The sequence below is a fragment of the Chlamydotis macqueenii genome, chromosome 1 (assembly GCF_036417535.1).
Source record: "Chlamydotis macqueenii isolate bChlMac1 chromosome 1, bChlMac1.mat, whole genome shotgun sequence".
Lineage (NCBI taxonomy): Eukaryota > Metazoa > Chordata > Aves > Otidiformes > Otididae > Chlamydotis > Chlamydotis macqueenii.
The window spans coordinates 20,768,745-20,783,439 of record NC_141556.1 but is presented as its reverse complement, the minus strand read 5'-3'; positions in this window follow the sequence as shown (position 1 = coordinate 20,783,439).

The window sequence follows — 14,695 nt, the reverse complement described above, 5'->3', positions numbered from 1 at the left end:
GTTGGGATCTGAATGGAGGTACAAAGGGTGAGGGTTGTAGCACCGTCAAGTATTCTTTTATTGAAGGCCTTCCAAAACCCCACCATAATGCAGACTGACAACACAGTGAAGGAATACTAATGAAATTGAGTGGGCTTAAAACTAGAAAGTGAAGACTAGTGAGGGGAAAAAAAATTGCTTCACAGATTCTGGGATTCGTTGTGGTAGTCTCGTCTCGTGAATGATAAGGGCACTAGAATTTGCACAATCATTCCTGCTTGAATCTTTATTACAATACTTGTAAAAATGTGATTTTGTGTATATTTGCCATTTCTAGGGAAGTCACTACAGCAGCTTTTTCAGAGCTAATGACACCAGATTGCTTTTGTGCAACATTCCTCTACAGAGTCAGAAGGAAAAATGAAGAAAAATGACAATGACTGATTACTGTTTATTATTACAGTGAGGTGCAAAGACTTGGAAAACACTGCTTGTTTTCAATGGCTCTTTCAATACATCAGCGTCCTGCTGCATCATCGTTATGTAGCAACAAGTAAGAGGTCTGTATCTTATTACTTTTTTTCTAGGCAGAATGTCATACGGGCCCCAAGTACCTGCCAGAGTGCAGTGGATGCTGCTGTATCCATCAAGTCTACAGAGCTGCAGTCAGCCATTTGGCCAAAGCTGAGATTAAGGGTTGGCTCGTTAGACTGATCGGCGACAAGGGAATCTTGTCACTACGTGAGTTGCTTGTTGTGTGTTATAGGATCTCTCTATTATCTAGCTTGCCAGGTTTTGCTCTGTCCCTGCATGTTTCTTAGCCCAGGGTTCACTTTCTTTCCCATTTTTATGCTATGTAGTTTGGAGCATCTCTTGGAGTATTTCTTGGCCTTCTTAGTTTCTGTCTCTTGCCTCCAACCCTGACACAACAGATTTGCTAACAGCTTTCACATCCCAGGTGTATTGCTGCTGTGATGACATTAAAGGGATTGCACCATGAACATATGGTCAGACGCAGCAGTAATAAGTGCAATACTTCACCAAGAGACAGATGCAGATGTGGGTAAAAAGGCGTTAATGTTTTGTATTATTACTATTTATTATTAGCAACCATTGCTTTAGTAAGTAATATGACTGATCCCAAGCAATAAGCACAGCTTTGCTCCTAAGCACTTGCAGTCCGGGAAGACAAACAGTAGGCAAAGAGAAAGGGGAGAGGGATGAATATGTTTGTTAAAACAAATACCATCTATTTCCACTGGCCCTCTGCCTAGCCATTATTAACTTGCAATAGTTTGTAGGCATCCAAGCTGAATCTTCCTGCTGTTACTGGAAAATTTTTCTTGGCTCAGATATGAAAATAATTTCCTTTCAAACTCAACACTATGTTGTTACAACATCCACTTTGATAATCTAATGGTCAAATGTGACGATTGTCTGTTGGATCACCTCACAGGGACATCATTGTCGTGTGATGGTGACCTTACATCTGGGAACAGCCTTGCCCAGGGTTTCCCAAATCTGCCTCTTGCAAGGCCGTATGACAGACATGTGTACGGCTCCATGCCAGTCCCTCTTGTTTAAAAACTCCTTGACACAGTCACAGTACTTGTGACTCCCCGTGCTGCTGTGACATATGACCCTTACGCCACAAATATTCTTCTGTATTATGCAAGGGTGTCACTACAGAGGGAGGATTATGTGAGGTCATGGCTAGTGTCTGATCCTGCCTCATCCCCAGATGTACAAGCAGAAAACAGTTGAGTGGATTAATATGTAAGTGGTTTTTAGAGGCAACTGCCCCCTTGTTCTGACATTGCTAGGTGAGTAGAGGGATTGGTGTTGCTAGATGGCCCCAATCTGTTCAATAACCATCTATATCAGCTTATAACATAGGATAACCTTGGACCACAGCAGCCAATGGAACCAGCCCCCCTTTGTCATATACACAGACACCTTATTTTTACATGTTAGGCATGTATACATTACTTTATTGTTATCCCTTGACAGCTGCCAGACTTAGTCATAGTTGGTAACTGTACTCATCTCCCCTTCATCAACCAAAAAAAGGCAATCAGAGCAACCATATCACTTCTAACAGGAAACTATACAAGCCACAGCTGGTCTGCTAAACCAGAAGACACACAGAAACCAGGATAAAAGTAGGTGTTTAAGGTGGGCCTTTGTTTCAAGCTACATAACGGACTACCCTGGCAGAATAGAATTGCGAGAGGAGATCTTTCACTGTCTAACTTAATGTTCCCAACTTTGTATCCTCATCACATTAGTATGCTATGTAGCAAAATCTCTAGTCTACCATGTATATAGGCGCCTATAAACCCTACATGTTTCTATTAGAACTTAGAGTTGGTTATTAATGTAAATGTCTTCTAAAGACTACTACTTTTCAGGCATGTGAATTCTGCATACTTTTCCCCTGTATCTGCACTTCAAAAAAGAAAATCAAGCCATATCTCATTGTCAGGTTAGCTCTCCAACTCCTTCTCATTGCTGTTGTCCCTGTTACCAATATGTCTACACTTTGACAGCAGTTGGGTTGCCAATCTGAAGAGACAGAGAGGATCTCATCTTGGGTCTCACTTGACTTTAGAAATTAATCCTGTCCTCAAGGGAAGTATTAATATATTGAAGGCAAACTTGACTTCCAGAAAAATCAGTGAGCTGGGGGCAGGTAGTTACGTCCCTTTAGCTTGGAATCAATTAAGTCCAGGGAATGTGGGAATGACTATTTGTTGTATATAGCACAAGCACATCAGAGCAAGAGTCTTCCCAGACCTGCCTTGGACTATCTCCAAAGGACTTGGGAAGGCCTATGAAATGAAATGTTAGAAAAATATAAAGTGGGTAGATGGAGAAGGAAAGGTAAAGGTATAGGAGTCTACTTTAGCTGTTAGCTTCCTGAGCTTTTGGGGCTGGGGAGAGACCAGAGATTTGTCTGCAACCTTCCTGCCCTGTGACACTTAGAAAGAAAGATTATGTATCTGGCTCCCATTGTTCTCCCAAGGAAAGGAAAGACTGATCAACAGCAGAAAAGCTCAGAAGGTGAGAATCACATGATCTCATGCTGCAGATGATCAAGTAGTAAACACAGGGTGAGGAATATTGATGGGGTGACAATGCACAAAGATGATGGCCTGGAAAAATCCTATCATCATAGGTTTAGAGGTCAGTACTGCAAAGATTTTAAGCACTAATAGCATACAATGTCACTATCTAAAGATCTGTCTAGACTTAGAAACAGAGGAAAGTTTGTCCTAGATTAGGCAGGTTTCAGGTAAAGTCCCTCGATTTTTATTTTTCTTTTCCTTGTGATATTAATGAAATAGGGCTCATTAACATATCATTAATTGAGTAAGCTCCTGATCAGGTGCAAATGTGAAGACACATGGAAAAGAAATGCAAAAAAAAAAAAAAAAAATCTGTATTTTCTCCTCAAAAGGATTTGCTACCTGTTAAATTGTTAAAGCCAAAGATTAGTAAAAGGCAGTCTCTTTGTCTTGAGTACTCAATGGCAAATGATTTTGTTAACATAACTTTTATTTACATCATTGGATCTTGAGCCTTTCCAGGTGGTTAAGACAATCAAGACTCCAAGACGTGAGAATGAGAGGGAAGAGGTTTCAGTAACTCGTTCTTCTCTCCAACACAGAGGAGTCACACCAATTTTAAGGCAATCAAAGTACTTAAGTACTACTGCAGAGCACCTAGCCAGTCTCGGGAAGAAATCAGCACTTAAAGAGAACTTCTCCAGTAGGTGTTAAGTGCTCCAATCTTCTCAGCAGGAGCTTCTCCTGAATGAAAACACTCCCTGGAGATTAGTACAGGGGGAAAACAATGCAGCTCTGAGAGGTGTAAACGGTTCCATTCGCCTTGGTTGGTCCTCATCCTCCCTCCCTGGGGCCTGGGAAGGGATCAAAACAGGCCAATTGTTAGCATCTAGCACAGTGAGGCTTGGTGGTTGTTTACATCATATACCTATGTCATAGATATAATTACAATGGTAACAGGGGGAAGGACTCAGGCAATTTTACCAGGGACCTCAGTCACTATGGCCTCAGCTCCCAACCCCAGAACACCCAAGGGAGAGTGGAAAGGTGCAGTCCTCCTTTTCCCTTTGCCTCCCCTTCCCTACCTGCCTCTGCCTGAAGACAGAGGCAAGAGCCACTGAACCCTCTGAAGTCAGACAGGGAGAGGACTTTGGATGCCCTCAGTGGCAAAGTGATCCATCAGATCTTGTTTCCAATAAGAGAAAAAGCATGCAAGAAGTCTGATCCCAGTTTACAGAGAGTCCAAGAGACGGTTGGAGAGACACGGAACTTTATTGTCTTTGTTTTCATGAGGGAGGACAGAAATCCCCACCCTGTTTCACTCCTAGCATGTGTTTGGCCTTGAAGGTATATGTCCCAGGTTTCCCTTTTGCCTGCCATCCTCCTCTTGTCCTGTCTCATCACCTTCCCTCCTGTTCATCCTCTCCCTGCTTGAGAAAATTTGGGACAACTCTACCCAAATATCCTTCCTCTCTCAGCCTCTGCCTGTTGATATCTACTGCCCACTCCCAGCAGATAGGTCCACATCTAGTTCAAAATAGTTTGAGTAGTGTTTGAGCTGTATTTTTTGACTGTGTTTAAACAGCTGTTGAGCACTTGCGATGTTTGTGAAAAATCATAATGCTAGCAATATTGTTGAATTTCTCCCCTTCTCATCACATTGGCATGACTTGAGTGGTCTCAGCCAGTGGCAACTTCACAGCTTACCATCCTACCTAAAAGTGTTGCAAAAGCAAGAAAGTCACGTTTTTCCCAGCTACTCAATGAATACGTGGTACTGAGTTCATGTTTTAGGTTATCATTAAGCTACTGTCATTAAGCTATTTTAATTTAGTAGTAATTCCACTGTCTATGGTAGTTGACTAATCAATTGGTTCAGGAACATCTTTATGGATGAATGCTCATGTCGGTGCAAAAAAAAAAAAAGACCTGCTCCATGCCGCTGAACAGGGCCAGGGAAGGTTGTGTGCTTCTTTTCTTCTGGAGATAGCAGCTCATAACAGAAAGTTCAGAAAGTTTTCCTATAATCTATGACCAAACCATGCTTTATCTGTCCAGGGATTGCCTGTTGATGACCACCAGGCAGTTTCACTGCTGAAGTCACACGAACGAGTACTTTTACTACTGTGGCTACCTGAAATTACAGAGTGATTGAAGTGCCATCAGTGGCTGCTAACTTATCTGCAAAACTGGTCATGCCACAGCTAGCACCATCAAGAAGTAATGATTTAAAATGTTCAGTGTTTTAATCTGATGCATACTTGCAGCTAACTGCATCTCAGGATGCGCCCTTGCTGCTGGCAAAGAGCAAGTAGAGAGAACCTGTGTTTGGAGAATCTGAAGGCTCATTTACAGGAGTATTACCTTTGTATCCTGGGACTGTTCCACCACTGGAATAAGAGCAATAACATCAGTGCCTACCATTTATTCCACATGGATTGCAGAAATCCTAATATTGGTGTTTCCAATTTATACAAATTGCCATTAATTTAAGACCCTAAATTAATTTAAGATTAATTATTATATACAGATTATTTTCCCCATTTCTATTATAAAAGCATTGATTCAAAGCTTAAGGTTTTGTCTCGCTCAGTCAAAGGTATAACACATGTTGCCCTTCTTTTCTTGCTCATTTCAGAAGCCACACGTGACGTTTTTAGCTAAAATGTATTGGAAAAGCAGTGCTTTTTGGCCTCTTGATACTGTAACACTTGCTACTGTTGCTGCCTTTTCATACCTGAAGTTATTGTAGAAATCTGGAAAGGAAAGATGTCATCTCCTTCTGACTCACAGTCAATAGAAATCTTCTCTCTATTATTAAAAACAAATGGTTGGGGTTATATTCTTCCAGCCCTTTCACCTGCATTTGCAGAAGATCTCTCAATGTCAAGGTCACACGTTTATTACAGACTTTTTAGCTGTTAGCCAAATAGCTGCCGTGGCATTTTATCATTAGATACTCAAAGCCAGGAAAAATGACCAATGATTACATGCTATTAAATGTTAAAAAGAAAGGAAGAAAATAAACCCCTGCATATCTGCTCAGTATTTACAGAAATTTCATTTAAAAAATTCAATTAGTTCCCTGCACATGTCACATGGAACACATCAGTTTCACTACTTCAGGTGCAATTAGGCTGAGAGAGTGCAGAGCATTTAGAAAGGAAGCAAGGTCAAGGTTCCTGAGCAGCGGCGTTGCCACACGCAGCTCTCTTTAGGGAGATGACTTCCATCTCCCTGCAAGAGCTTTGTCTAGACAGCGACAGCACACAAGCACCCGGCGCTAAATGAGACTTCAATAGCTAAGTCTAGTCATGTTTTTGATCTGCAAGACAATTAAAAATATATGAATTCCCAGAATCTTAGGTATATGAGGGTTTTTCTTCCTGAAGAGAAGTGTCACAATTAAAAAAAAAAAATTAATAATGTATTTTGCTGTTAGTGCCTTTATACAGAATTGCTTTTCCTGGTGTTAATTTAGGTTTTTCTCCAAGACAAGATATGCTTTGAATAATCCATAATTCTGCCCTAGAGCAAACTGAGATTTATACCAGAAACAACAAATAATATTTTTAAAGGTAAATTAAATCACATGCCATTCTTCTTGTGTAAAACTCTTTATTTAAAACATACCCTGCCCATTTCAGCAGTGAGTATGAGATATAATTAAGTCCAAACACTTTACTTTTATTTATGTAACAGCAGAATTGCTACAGAGGGATGGAAGCAGAATACAAATGAGACTTTTAAGAAGAAAAAATACATTTAAAAAACCCCATTTAAGTAGGTTAGCCATCTAACCTACTTATTACTTACATTCCCAGCACTAAGACTTGGCTAACCTAAACTGGACCACCTTTTATATATGTAAGGCAAATGTTTCAGGGGAACACAGATGACCTTTCTAAAACAACAATGTCTTTTTAATGTGTACATAATAAACAGGCATGTTCATAAGATACATTTCCTCGTCCCTGCCTGTTTCCTCACTTGGTCCCATCATTTTGTGATGTAGACACCACTGACCAGCGGTGCCAGCTCAGATAGTCTTACCTTTAATGAAGATTTTGCTTGACCCCAGCTTAATCACCCTTTGCCTTAGCAAGAGGTGTTATATAAAGGTGAACTATGAAAGACAAATGAAACATACATTTATATTAGCTACTATTCCTTCATAAGGCACATTACAATGGCCTAAGAAAGGTTATTTTGGTTTTTTTTAGCATGAGAAATATCAGTTCCTTATTTCATTTTTCCTTGAAGAAGGAAGGTCGTTGTCAAAGTGCTTGGAAGGCCAAAATTGTCATGTTCCATGAAACCTACAAGCGGCCCAGGAATGGAAAAGAAAAATCACGCAGGAGGCAAACAACTTCTTTGAGAATAAATAGCAACATTACAGTGGCATTTATCGGGCAGGAGTAAAGATAGTGTTTTGTTTGCTTTGCCACTTGTCTGCATTAAGGCAAGAATTTATAGCTTTTATTAGCACTTATTTTACTGAATGCATATATAACAATGGCTATTATAACAGTAACCGAAAGGAAAGAGTTTAAAATAAAAAAGCCAGATACTGTTAAATGTGATTTGCAAGAGATTGTTAGAAATAAGCTTGTCTTTTCCTCTTATTTAATATGTACAAAAAGTGCATAGGAGGATTCTTAAAGGTTTTTATTCTCATTTTTAACAAGTTCAGAATAAACAAAATAATATAACATAAGTCAAAAGAAAGTAATTTAAAAACCAGCATAAAAATACAATATACTACAATATGTATGATATATCTACATGCTTTTGTCAAAAGAGAAACTGGAAAACAGTTTAACTATTTCATTCCACATTTGGTTTTGGACAGGCTCGAAGACAAAGATAATTTCTTCCTTGCAATTCCTAGGCATAAACCTAATTTTTGGGTAAAGCTGCCAAGTACCACGTACTCACAGGCTTGTGATGACTAACAGTCTACAGTGCTCCAGCCTTCAAAGTGATTGCCACAGCAAACCACCACATTTCATGCACCAATTTATTTGATGTACCCACTAGGAAAACAAACATTTCTTATTCCTAATGTCTTGAATCTCAGTGGGCAGAGAAAGCATACTGCTTTGAAATGTGTCTTCAAGGTAATGTAGAGGTAACTTTTATTTTAAGTAATTAAGTTAGGAAAATACTGTAACTTTTCTTTCCCTTTCCCCATAGCATCATCATGGTTCATTGTGCTATCTTTCCAAACCTGATGATACTCAAAGGCTGGACATCTTCCACCATGTTTAGCTGAACCACCTTAATCTTCCTTTTTCCTGAAGCACAATGTTTGATGGAAAACAAAGATTATTGTCTTCTGTAGAAGAAATTGATGTGATCCTGATTCTCAGAATATCATTATAAATACCTACTTTTTAAAAATTAGCTACTTGTGAGAGTCTTATCCGTCATGGTGCTCACTGTGTTCTTAATGGATCTTCAGGCTTGAATGAAGTACCATCTAGTGAGGGAGCTCTATGATGCAAAGCACTCCCCTGCACCCTCCCTGATATTTCTGCATGAAGGGACAAGACAACTATTCTTCTGTAGTCTGAATAGCTTCCTTGAGTAACTAGGGACTGTGCAGGAAAATAAAGTTGAAATGAAAAACGTAGGAGATGTGCACAAATTAGCATTATCCTTATTGCTCAATCGCCTAGCCAATATTTGTTCATGTATACTCAAAGATAAAATTTTCTGCAATTGACATCAAGCTTACCTTTCTTTGCAAATGGAAAAGCTCACCTGCTTAACTGTCTGTCAAATGTAGAAATAAAATGTTTACCTAAATTTTGTATGGTTTTTCTCCTGCATCCAAAATTACATATGCCAATTTGTTTGTACTAGAATTTAATACCCAGACCTAATAACTGTAATAATCTTTCAGTCAGACACATAGATGAGAGTATATCAAAATGTACGTGCAAGTGCTTGCACAGGCAAAGGTTTGTCAGCAAAAGAGCTGAAGTTTCAGACCTGATATAGCCAGGAGACAGAGCAGAAAAATTGTCCGAATAACAAACTAATCTTCAAGCATTAGAGAATTGCAGAATTACGTTACTTTTACTTCTTGTTCCATTTGCATGGACATCTGTGATTAAAGAAAAAAAAAGTCAGAATTTTAAAAAATCTTTGGTTTGGGCTATTTAATTTATAATTACAATAAAAACCTCCATGTGAGAGGATTGTTGTTACCTCTAAAAACAGAACTTGGTCTATTAGTCACATTTAGCTTCAGTCCAAGCCACTAATGTTCCTTTTTTTAGATGTTGCCAAGTAACAATGCCCACAGCTTAATATTACTGCTTACCTGCCTTTTCATTATATATAGCAACAAAAGATTTAATTGCATCGATTCCTCTAAAACGTGATCAATAGTTCTAAATGTAGTCTGTTACTTGCTTCACAAGAACAACTCTTTTTCCAAATAAAATAATCCAAAAATGGTCACTGGTACTTGACATAGACCATGCAGCCACCATAAATTTGTCTTCTTGACCCAATGTAATAGCAAGATGAAAGCAGAGTGGCTGTTGGTTCTAGTGTATTTGCTTCTGTCTACTTGTACCATATCATTTAGTCTCCTCACTATTATATTCATGCCTAATTTTCATATTCCTTCTTATCAATATTCTTAGGAGGCTGTTCTGCTGAATAGGTAGGGTTTTTCCAGGAACTAGAGAATCATAGGATCATTAGAGTTGGAAGGGACCTTTAAAGGTCACCTAGTCCAACCCCCCTGCAAGAAGCAGGGACATCTCCCACTGGGTTGTTTAAGGGATAAGATGAATATTATTACAACTGTGTAAAACATATTGTGACCATTCTAGCATTAGGTTGATGAGGAGTTGTATCTCATTATCCGTACAAACATGGACTTCCATCTCTCCTACCTTACATACAAACAGGAGGAACATTGTGGTATCTTCTACTTTTGCCAGAAGAAAGCAATTCAGATCTATTACCATTAGAAACTCTATTTCACATCTTCATGGAGGTCAGGGTCAGCTCAGCCTTCCAAGCCCTGAAGTTTGGGTTTCTCCTTAATATGAAAACTTTGCCCAGTTCTACTGGGTCTAGGTAAACTAATAAGCTAGAAGAAAACAGATAACAAGTGATGCTTTTTAATGGCTGTGTGTTTATACTTGCTTGCAATGTCACTGCTCAAAGATTAAGTTGATTCCTGCCATACAGTGATACCTCTATTTTCATTACCTGACCCCATTTGCTATTAACTTGTTTCTGTTCCTTTTTCGGTCCATGTCTCTGGCTTCTATGAGCCACGCAGCTTCTTGTCCACTTATGTTCATCCAATAGCGTTTTGTCTAATGCAATAGCTTCAGCAGATTCAGTAAACAGCTTTTGTTAGCAACCTAATTATCACTGGGCCAAAATCCAAGGCCCCAGTCTCACACACATCCTTCTCTTCTGCCAGTTCTGTAACTATGAACCACTATCCAAAGCAGCTGCTGAACTTTAGATGTAGATTTCAAAAGCATCAAGTTTGAAAGGTGTTCTTTATTTCTGTCCTTTTAGTATTTCAGCAAGTACAAATCTCTTTCTCAGCAGTACAACACTTCGAGCTGTATCCATATGTACGTTTTTGGGGAAGGGATAGGTGCTCTAGACTGTGTTCAGTCAGAGAAGGTAGATAGGGAACAAGAAGGTGAGATTTTTCCACCTGAGATTTAAGTTAGCTTTTCACAATGATATCCCTCATGATACCTTAGTATCATCTTTTTGTCACCTGATACTTGTACACAGCAGCAATGGGCTTTTGCAGACGCTATCTAACGAGAAACATATGATAAGATTGAAAAAGTGTGTCTTTTTGATAAGTGACAGAGAAGTTGCTAGTTAGGTTACCACCAGCCAGATACACATTCCATCACCATACTGCAGCTGTTCAGCTGGTAGATGGATAACTTCTCTCAGTTGGCTTCATGAGTCTTAAAGGAATGAGCAGTTCATCAGGTCCTGATAAGAATAGCAAACTATGTATCTGTATAGGGGAAAGCTAGAAATGCACATCCACATCCATATTGGAGCTGCAGAAAATTTAAGAGTTGCATATTTGACCTGGTGAACTACAGCTGAGGGAGGTTAAGTGACCCCGGTGGTATGCAAGGAATGCAGAATTGCAAAGAAAAATCTTTCCTTACTGATATGTTACTTCAACAAGTCTCCAAGCATAGTGTGGAGATATGTATGCTCTGAAAAGCCCTGATATAAGTGGATAGTCCTAAAAGTGCCAAGACATCCTATTTGTACAAAGACAGCAATGACTTACGATTTGTATGATCTACGGGTAGTATGGTGTGAGAAATTCTTTACAGTACTGAACTCTCAAAAAACAGATTCAGCTATAGATCTTCCAAATCCAAATAGACTGGCTACAAACTGCTAACAGAGGGGGTTTAGTTGCCATTCTCCTTTCTACAGTCAATGGCAGGTGGCAAGTGGTTGCTTACTTTGTTAGATATGGAGGGAATTCAGCATTAGCTTCATGATGGTCATCTGCTTATCTTGAATTCTTCACTCACTAAGGGATATAACTGATCTGATGGTAATCTCTTTCCTGTTGTTCTGAAAGATGCCTCTTGTCTCAGACCAAGAACTGGTAGGGAATGGTAATTGCAATGCCAAGGCTTGCTTGGTATCTTCATAATCATCCTCCTTTGGGAGATGATGAGAAAATTGTGTCTAGTCAGCATGCAATCAGATCATCTCAGACACCTAGAAGTGACCTAAAGAAAGAAAGGTGATTTATATAGATTTAATACCTACTGTTTGATCTGCTACTGACATCCAGAGTCATCCTTTCTTGATTTTTCCTATGTCCATCTGGCAAGCAGAACTACCTACGCCAAATCATTCTCATGCCATAATGAAAAAAGTTACTAACTGATGATCAGCTCTTAAAACTCAGAGGCATGTACTCAATTGTCCTGGTTTCAGCTGGGATGGAGCTTATTTTCTTTCCAGTAGCTGCTATGTTTTGCATTTAATATGGGATTAGGTATGTGAAGAATGTTGATAGTACACTGATGTTGTCAGGTGTTGCTAAGAGATCAAGGACTTTTTCCAGCTTCCCATGTTTTGCTAATGTGGAGGTGCCAGAGCTGGGAGGGGTATAGCCAATACAGCTGATCCAAACTGGACAAAGAACGTACTACATGCCATAGACGTCATGCTCAATACGTATGTGGGGGTTGGCCAGTGGACAACTCTCTATCTCTCTCTCTACTCAAGATCATTCCGAGATCACTCTTGATTCTGTTCCGTGGTTGCTGCTTGGGACGGGCTGTATTGGTCCACTGGTTGTCAGGTAATGAGAAATTATGCATCGTTTGTTTTGTATATTCTATTACTATTATAGTTTATTATTACCTTTATTGATTTTATATATTATTATATTTTCCTTTGCTTGTCTAATAAATTCAATCACAATACATGAGTTTTCATTTCTTTCCAATTCTCTCCCCTGCACTGAGAGGGAGGAGGGTGAGCAAGTGGCTGTATGGTACTTAGTTACTGGCTGGGGTTAAACCATTACATCCATGATACACTTGGGGACAAAAATGTGTGCTGTTCTTTGCATAAAACAGCATAAGTGGTGTATAATAAGACTTATTTCTAATGCCAGAAATTAATTATTGGAAGAACCTGTGTCAGTATCTTGGACATAACTAATTCTGTATACCTTATAAACCACCCATGGCCATAAGCAACAAAAGTATTTGTATATTAAATGTTTGGGTTTGTTTTTTTTTTCCCCCCATAATAAACACAGAATGAAACAAGTATGTTTCCTCATTGAGAAAGCAAAGTATTTTTTTTCCTGTATTTTCTGTATTCATTACTGTTTTGATCTATCTGTCTCTGACTGAACTACCGCAAAATATTTTTTCTCCCTGTGCAGAGGATCATGACAAGAGTCTTCAATTAATACTGAGCTTCACTCCTAGCCAAAGCCAGTCATATGTGAAGCTCTGTGTTCTTTGTAGTCTTGAATGTCCAGTAGAGATTTAAATTCATGGCAACAGGCTGTAATGCTGAAGTAAAAGAAACATAGTTTAGCTGGGCTGTGGTCCTACTTACTTTTGAAAAGCTCTGTATATTCTTTGCAGAAAAATGTATATATCCTTTTAGAAAGAGTGAAGAACAAAGTTTCAAGCCCAAGATTCTCAGTGCCACTACAGAATAAGACTTTTATATTTAGTGTCTGTAGTTCCCAGTCCTACAGTTGAGCAGGAAATGAAGCAGCTCTGACACTCACAGAGTACTCATCAAAAGCACAGGAAACCCACGTAACCGCATACTCAGAGTACAAATGAGAATGAACAGAAAATATTTTCAATGGTGATACAGAGCTGCAAATTAGATTCAGCTCCAGAATTTAATCAAGCAATATATAGTAGCGTATCAACATACCCACTACAATTTCTTCATTAAATAATACCATGTAAATGTATCCAGAACATAATGCCAGAAATAAAGTATCCAAGTTGTAAACTTTTTGAGAGAAGTCACAAAAAGTGAGTGAGCATCTGAATGGCATCTTCAAGAGATACACAACTTATGACAAGCATAGTCTACGTCAGCACTTAATCCTTGTTGAGCCTCCCTCATCCTGACATGTACCCACAGAGTAATGTACAAAGCCACAAGGTTCTACGTATATTAGACTTCCAGGTGGGATCAACTAGTGAGATGGCACCTGTTCTCATGTTGAAAGAAACTGCAGTACAGGAGTGTTGCACTCTCCATAGCCGCAATGAAGCTAGTGGACTGTTCTCTGAAGTATGACATTGTTTCGCTTTCACCTCAATGTGCCATCATTTTTAGGATTGCTTTATAAATTGTAGACATGCTCTCATGTATAATCCAGCCTGTCCTATAAGCCAAGATGTTTTAATGTATTTCTTTTGCATTGTTGAAATAACAGCATTCTTCCCTAGCTAATGTGAATTCATAAGGCACATTTCTGTCCTGTGAATTTAGCCCACTCTAAAGGGGACTGTCTTGTCTTGCTGGTGTCAAAATGAGCATATAGCTTTTGAGGAGACAAAGAAATGTGTTTTGCTAGCAGAGTTATCCACAGCATCATCATCTCTTCTGTTAGTGTTCTCCTCTACATCCTGTGAGTATTGAGTCAGGAAAATGTCACTTCAGCTGTGTTTACATCATTTCATGTTCATTTAAAAAAAAATCTTCAAGGGATCAAACTTTCTAAGATGACACATTTGGAAAAAAAAAAGACACATTTAAGCTAAAATGTTTGCTGAAATATAATTTATATTAATTTCTACATCTTGACATTTTATGCTTGATTATACAGATCAATCCATCAGAAAAAAAAAAAGACATTAGCATGTAAGTTGTGTAAATAACCAACAACACAGAAATCGTGAAACAAGAGTACTGATATTCATAACAGAATGCTGATGAATTGGTTTTGGAATATTTTTTAAATAATTAAAAATACAAAAATTAAAGTTTCTAAATCTGCTTATGAATGTTCTGAAAAAGCAAAAAAGAAAAGAATATAATTTTTCACTCCAAAGTTCTATTATTTGTTCCACTTCAGTCACACATCAAAAAATTACTTTCCAGTTGACATCTCT